This window comes from Paramormyrops kingsleyae, chromosome 22 (assembly GCF_048594095.1).
Source record: "Paramormyrops kingsleyae isolate MSU_618 chromosome 22, PKINGS_0.4, whole genome shotgun sequence".
NCBI classification, from domain to species: Eukaryota; Metazoa; Chordata; class Actinopteri; order Osteoglossiformes; family Mormyridae; genus Paramormyrops; species Paramormyrops kingsleyae.
The window spans coordinates 2,589,723-2,595,722 of record NC_132818.1 but is presented as its reverse complement, the minus strand read 5'-3'; the positions used below and the strand labels follow the sequence as shown (position 1 = coordinate 2,595,722).

The window sequence follows — 6,000 nt, the reverse complement described above, 5'->3', positions numbered from 1 at the left end:
AGGAAGGTGCCTCCGGCCTAATGAGTCTATTAAGCTCTGCTGTCTTATTGACATCATCGTTAACGGTTGCAGTAAACCCCTGGCATGCGCACTTTCCCTCAGACACAGTTAACCCTGTCTGAGGGCATGGAGTGGCATGTTAATGTAAGAGGCAGGCTTTTCAATAAAGAGCCATAGGCTTTTGGTTCTAAGGAAGTTCTGCTGGTTACCCGGGTGTACATGGGGGGTAACATTAATCGCTTAGAATGCAGCAATTAGGTAATTAAAATAACAAATAAAGTAATTCTGGCAAGGGACCTCTAGTGTTATGGCCAAACACATGTAAGTATATGGTTTTGGGGATGTTTCTATGGAATAAGCATGTAAACTACTGAGCAAAAGCAATTTATCTGGGTGTGAAAAAAAACTGAATTTACGTTAGAATACACAGAAACGAACAGCAAAACAATACAAATTGCCAGAATTTCTTGTGTTCTCCAGAAAGTTACTGAGAAGGGCTGCTTCGCAGTTGTGCCGAGCGAGCGGCCAAGGGGGCCGAACTGCGCCTGCGGGACGGACACCTGCCTGAAAGAGGACAGCGGGGGAGGGAGAGGAGAAGAGAGGAGTAATGAGCGCGCGCGGTAGCGGTATGCAAAATAGTTGCTCGTTTGCAACAAGAGAACCGCGTTATGTAAATACGGGATTATAGGTACGTAACACATCGCTTTTGTGGCGCGCGAGTTTCCTGATGACGGATGTAAATTTCGCTGTGTCGCCTTGCCAGCAAGCTGTTCGAGTTGGAGCCGACAGAAAGCACTCGCGCCGGCTTTATTCCCCCCCTCCAAACTGTCACCCAACTTCTGTCGCTGTTTTTTCTTCCCCTTTGAAGAGACTAAAGGCTCCCTAACAAAACTATCTCGCGAGCGGGAGGATTTAATCAGCGCTCTGTTTGTTTTCCGGGCTCCTCTCTCTGTAGAAAGTGAATTAATCTTCTTGTCAGGTATTCAAATGGCGGCGCGGCAACGCAAATCTCCTTACGGCGACAATGGCAGTACACCGGCCGGCTTTGTCGCTGGAGGGGAAGCGCCGGGCTTGACGCGGGGCGGCAGAATACGGGCCTTAGCGAGGAATTAGGCTTATGGTGACGTCTTTAGGCAGGTTAAGGATTTGGATTATAGGTTTTTGACAGTGGCAGGCTGAAATATGGATTACTGTGACCTCCGCTTTTAACCAGGGCGGGTGATGAGCGTGGTTTACGATCCCATGAGCTGGCAAAGTGATGTTTCCTGCATCAAAATAGCGCAGACGAGTAACGGAGAGCTGGGAATGTGGGTGATCCAAACCCATCCCACATTCCCCCAATGCCTCTTCGTCCGTTTGGAAGGTCTGAAATTCCACTTTGGCCTTCTTTCGTCCTCTAAAGCGGGTAGTATTTCTCGAGTAGCGAGTGGCACGTGGTGCCAGAACAAGAGGGGACGGGGGAGGGAGGATGTGGGTTTAAATCATGGGAAGGGAACACCTACCACACAGGTCAGAGCCCGGTTCTGAGTTAAAGTACAATGACCTGAGGTGGATCTGTAAATATACACCGCTGCAAATGGGTCAAATGGTAAAAATGCGTGTCTGGGGATAAATTCATGTGGTAAATGCACTACAGAGATAATATTACGCAAACTCAGCTCTGTCTTTTGAGTCCTTGTTGGAAAAAAAATGCATGTGTCCTCACCAAGCTAAGGCAAGAGGTTTGGGATAGCCACATTTGTGAGACTGATCGTCTCTTGTTTTCCTGGTCTACGGAAATCAAATTGTCAAAGTCAAATACTCTAAACTTCCTCAGTTTCCCTGCTTGTTCTCCTCAGGAAAGACACAGTGCGCTTGTTATTACCCCTATTCACACTAAACCCTACTAATATTTCCAACATTTGAAGGTTTTACGCCATTATTTTAGGTGCCTTTGAATCACATAAAAAAATTATGCACCTATGGACAGCTAAACTTTTAACCCCCCTAAATACCCCCCTTCCTCCTCAGTGCCCCCCATCCATCCCCAAATAACCAGAAGACCACTTTCCCCTCACAGGCCACTGTACTTTCTGGGAAGTTACTTTTTTTTTAACCACCAGAACTGCTGGTAAACCCCAGCTCAGATGGCTGCTGGGAGGGCGAGAAGGCGGCCCTGTTTTATTGAAACCATAAACCCGTTGACGTCACTTCTTGTAAGCCCTGCTTCCTGTGAAAGACTTTTATAAATCAGTGCAGCGCTGTAATTCTGCTTGGGTCAAGCCTGACGCTGGAGCTAATGTGAGTTTTATTAACCCATAAACTTGTTTTGTCCTCTCCATTACCTGCTGCACCCTCGTCAAACACCACCACCATCTCCAGCACGTCACATTCCTACCCTCAGATCTGCAAATCCAGAACACGGATGGTAACAGTCAAACAGGATTATACTGAGAAACACACTAATAATCTATTCAGTGTTTTATGCTATACTGTGTTCACTTGCATACAACAAATCGTACAAAATTGCATTTGTCCTGGATTTAATATCTGTCTCTTGCAGAAACTCAGTTGGGGGTTGGTCATTTACAAAGTTACACAAACTTTGTTGAGTTAATGTTTAAGACTAACAGTCTGTCACGCCCCGCTCCGTCCGCTCCTGATGTGTGCCATGCCCACCTCGTTACCTCGTGTTCAGCCCTGAGTGTGATCACCTGTGTCCTGTTAGGTCTAGCTTGTCTTTTGTATTTAGTCCTCGTCTGAGTCAGTCTTCCCCAGATCTGTCATTGTATTGTCTGTAGATGTCCGTGCCTGTCTGTCCGTCAGCCAATAAACCCCCTTCTACCCGTAAGTTTGGCTCAGCTCGACCTGCTTCCTGGTTTGCCTACCGGCTGAACGTGACACAGTCCCACTCCAAAGTGTAAACCTTCAGAATTATTAAGCATGTGTGGTTTGATTAAATCAGTTTCATTTAGTTTATTTTAGGGGGCAAAAATGGTTATCTAAATTTCAGTGCTGGTCTGCAGAAAAAGAAATTCTTTGCACTGACTGGTAATGTGCACATTTAATATGGTGATGCAGCTTCCTTGATCACAGAAGACAGACTCCTTGAACATAGAACCCAAAGCCTGGCTGCTGATCTTTCCATCACTCTTTCCATCATGGCTTTGAGGACTTTTGAGTCCTGTTCACATTTAGGGAATCTTCTTCTGTGGCTGAGATCATTGTTATTGTAATGAATAAGCGAGAATACGTATTTTTTTTAATCATGTGTAAATGTTGGTTCCGTAAGTAGCACTGACACCTCACACCTTCAGGGTTGGGGGGTGTGCCTCCCACCTCCCTGTGTGTGGAGCTTGCATGTTCTCCTCACGTGAATTTCCTCTCGGCTCCCTAGTTTCCTTCCAAAGTTCAAAGACATGCAGTTAGGCTAATTGGTATCCCTAGATTACATATATTGTGTATATTTGTCCTGCAATGACCTGGTATGCCTTCTTAGATGCACCCCAACCCTATGCTGCCTGGGCTAGGTTCTGACTAGGGTAAATGGTTAGGATGGATGGGTACATACTGGCGATCCAACATAAAAGATCGCCAGTAAAGGTAGCTGATTATGAGAAAGACCTTGGTGTGTATGTTGGTGCTTCCATGTCTCATTCTCGCCAGTGCGGGGAAGCAATAAAAAAGGCCAATAGGATGTTGGGGTATATATTTCCAGGTGTGTGGAGTTTAAGTCAAGGGAGGTAATGCTAAGATTATACAATTCCTTGGTGAGACCTCACCTAGAATATTGTGTGCAGGTTTGGTCACCATATCTTAAAAAGGACATTGCAGCCTTAGAAAAGGTGCAGCGTAGGGCCACAAGAATGATTCCTGGTCTTAGAGGAATGTCATACGAGGAATGGTTTGTTGAGCTAAATCTTTTCAGCTTCAAGCAAAGGAGACTGAGGGGGGACGTGATCCAGGTTTATAAGATTCTAACAGGTTTGGATGCTGTTCAACCAAATACTTACTTCGGCATTAGTTCAAATACAAGAACTCGTGGCCATTGGTGGAAATTAGTGGGAGAACATTTCAAACTGGATTTAAGGAAGCACTTCTTTACACAGCGTGTAGTCAGAGTATGGAATAGTCTTCCCGATAACGTAGAGCAAGCTGAATCCTTGGGTTCCTTTAAATCAGAGCTAGATAAGATATTAACAACTCTGAGCTATTAGTTAAGTTCTCCCCAAGCGAGCTAGATGGGCCGAACGGCCTCCTCTCGTTTGTATAGTTCTTATGTTCTTAAAATGATCATCTGATATTATAGGGATAACGTATAAAAGTATTTGCTGTTAGTTCTCTTGATTAAGCATCTTTGTTGTATGATTCAAGGGGGAAAAAAACCCAACACATAGAAGCTCTGTGCTGAAAACCTCATCACATTTACCATTCATCACGAAAAAATTTTTCACACAATGCCATGCTATGAAAAGTCATCATAAGGTTTCACCCATCATCATTGGGAAATTCATCATACATAGCTGATAAAATACAATGTGGTTAGTGGGTCACATTTGTACGAGATGCAGCAGAGAGGTAAGTTATGATATTTATAAATTGTGTGAATTTCAGATACCCCATCATTTTAGTCATCCGATGACTTGAGTTCTTACTGTTGAATTGATGCTGTTCATGTACCACATTTTGTAAATGTATGTTAAGCGAGTATCAGGGCTGGACTGGGATTAGCAGTTAGCCCTGGACTTTTTGTCAACCCACAAACTCATTGGCCCATGCACAGTATGTCTGATGGCCTGTCCTGGCCTGGCAAATACAGAACATCCATGATGCACTTGCACTCTTAACTTGGGGACTCACCTGTGTCTCAGAAACCATCTTGGCATGGAGATGAAACTTGGATAAGACTACCTGAGGCCCTGGAACCGAGCGGGAGCAAGAAGCTCACGTTGGAGTGAATCTGGAAAGCACAGGCAGCAACTGATATTCTAAGATCAATCCGGCGTCACCAGCACGTTGAAATGCTCTGTGTGCACTACTAGCTGAAGGCCTTTCAAATGTCAGGGCAGAGCATGGCTTGCAAACATCTGCCACAAGTTGATGGGAATGCAGAAAGACAGAAGGTGTGCGATAGGGGAACTCTCAGGTATCGTCTCCTGCTGACAAGCGTTTCTTGGGTCCACTTTTGTTCCCAACAGTCAGTCCCCGAAGACTCAGCAGCTGTGGTTGTATAACGCTTGCGTTGGCAACCTCCATAACCCTCAAAAGCTCTCCAGAAATTCTCACAGAAATACTGCCTTAGCTCTCAAAGATCAGATGCATAAATGACCTCATCGTGTTGCAGTCTTGTCCTGATACCTCCGAGTAACAGGACCTTTATGATCTATAATACCTTTGGGTAAATCAGGACCACAGTGCACCTCACCTCACAGTGTTGGATCACTGTCACGCTTCGTGTTCATTTTTAGTCCCTGATTATGTAGTTTGTCACTCTTGAAGGTGTGTTTTCATGCTTATAGTAACCATTCAAATTCCCCTCTTCTTGGCACTGTTATTTTCATTGTCTCCGGGGGTCAGTGTGTACCTCACTGGGTTAGGGAATTGTGGACATGTCTGGAAGGTAGTGAAGTCAAATTCTGTGGCTATTGAGGCCTTTAGCAAAGCCCTTAACTCCAGCTGCTTCAGGGATGCTGGCTGACCTTGTTCTCTAACCCTTGTACATTGCTTTGGACGGTATGTATGAAATATATAAATACATTCTTGAAATGTCCATCCCACCACCATGAAAATTTGTTTGCCATGTCAAGTTTAGAATCTATAACTTCGAGCCTTTTTGAATAAAAACATCTACATTCATCTCTCCTGGTGACAACTTTCATTTTGTAGTCATTTTGCAGACATTCAGAGGGGCAGTACAGTATGATACATTTCTGCACAATTCAATAACAATTCTTAAATGTCTGTCTTTGAATTCCTTTTGAGATTTATCGTGTTACTTTCCATTTGTTACTTGTTAGCCTG

The 6,000-nt window shown here is 44.5% G+C and overlaps 2 long non-coding RNA genes across 2 annotated transcripts in view; one reads left to right on the top strand and one right to left on the bottom strand.

The window, feature by feature from the left end:
* On the top strand, nt 1-5,833 carry LOC111854075 (uncharacterized). Its single transcript, XR_002840597.2, has 3 exons — nt 1-321; nt 481-688; nt 4,851-5,833. It is a non-coding gene; the product is annotated as an uncharacterized lncRNA (long non-coding RNA).
* The window catches only part of LOC140581581 (uncharacterized), a 27,374-nt gene continuing 25,144 nt past the window's right edge, over nt 3,771-6,000 (bottom strand). The window contains exon 3 of the long non-coding RNA XR_011984660.1: nt 3,771-4,939. This is a non-coding gene — a long non-coding RNA (uncharacterized lncRNA). The remainder of the gene's footprint in view (nt 4,940-6,000) is intronic.